This window comes from Centroberyx gerrardi, chromosome 5 (genome assembly GCF_048128805.1).
Source record: "Centroberyx gerrardi isolate f3 chromosome 5, fCenGer3.hap1.cur.20231027, whole genome shotgun sequence".
NCBI classification, from domain to species: domain Eukaryota; kingdom Metazoa; phylum Chordata; class Actinopteri; order Beryciformes; family Berycidae; genus Centroberyx; species Centroberyx gerrardi.
The window spans coordinates 12,876,696-12,877,645 of NC_136001.1; the positions used below are offsets into that span (position 1 = coordinate 12,876,696).

The 950-nt window shown below is 36.2% G+C and overlaps 1 non-coding gene across 1 annotated transcript; it reads right to left on the reverse strand.

The window, feature by feature from the left end:
* Positions 1–877: 877 nt before the first annotated feature.
* On the reverse strand, positions 878–950 carry trnat-ugu (transfer RNA threonine (anticodon UGU)). The gene has a single exon. It is a non-coding gene; the product is annotated as a tRNA-Thr (tRNA).

The following is a 950-nucleotide window of genomic DNA, read 5'->3' on the forward strand; positions in this document are numbered from 1 at the left end:
GTACATAGGTCAAGGCATATGTTTATTTTTCATTGTGTATATAAAGTGCAATTGTAGTATTGTAATGTATATTGTTTTTCCTAGAAAGAATATTTTATTCACATAAAAATAAGAAAATAAAATAAATGTATTTCAACCACACAGCCTGTGTTGCATTTACAAATTGGTACATTTGCAGGACTTGGAATTAAAGCATTTGGGTGATTTTGAGTTTTTTACAGGTTTAGAGACAGATCTGACAAAATCTAAAAAAGCTTAGCTTTCCTAGCTAAGCTTTTTTTTTCTTAGACAAAAAGCTTTGTTGTTGTTTTGACTTTTGACCTTTTTTTATACAGGGTTAAATCAAACCCATTTATCATATACATTATTTTGTTACACTGGTGTACAGCACAAGATAAGAAAGCTAAATCAACTTTAGATGAAAATACCCTTTGACTAAACACTTTCACTATAATTTGAATGGCTGCATGTGTTCAGAGGAGCATATTGCTATATATGTGATGAATTGTACCTTCACACTACAGTATATTTCGGTGTAATAGGCAGATACTGTGCAGTGATCGCTCCATTACTTGGCAGAAACTAAGCCGCTAACCTTCATCTCCGCTGGTATCCATTTCCTTCCCAGCAATGCTCACAAGTGGTGCTCATTCATTACAGTTTAAAATGTTTACATCGGGATGATAAATAGGCACACTTCCATTTTAAGGAGTTATTTGTCATTATTAAGCAACTTGAAAGTGGTGTACGGTAGTTGTGGTTTTGTGCATTACATAAGGACGCGAAGACTATTTATGGGACTGTGGAGATCAAACCTGCTACCTGTCAGTTACAGGACAGTCTTTTCATCCACTAGGCCATCCATAAATTGAAACCCAGGCCCTAGCGAGGATCGAACTCGCGACCCCTGGTTTACAAGACCAGTGCTCTAACCACTGAGCTATAGAGCC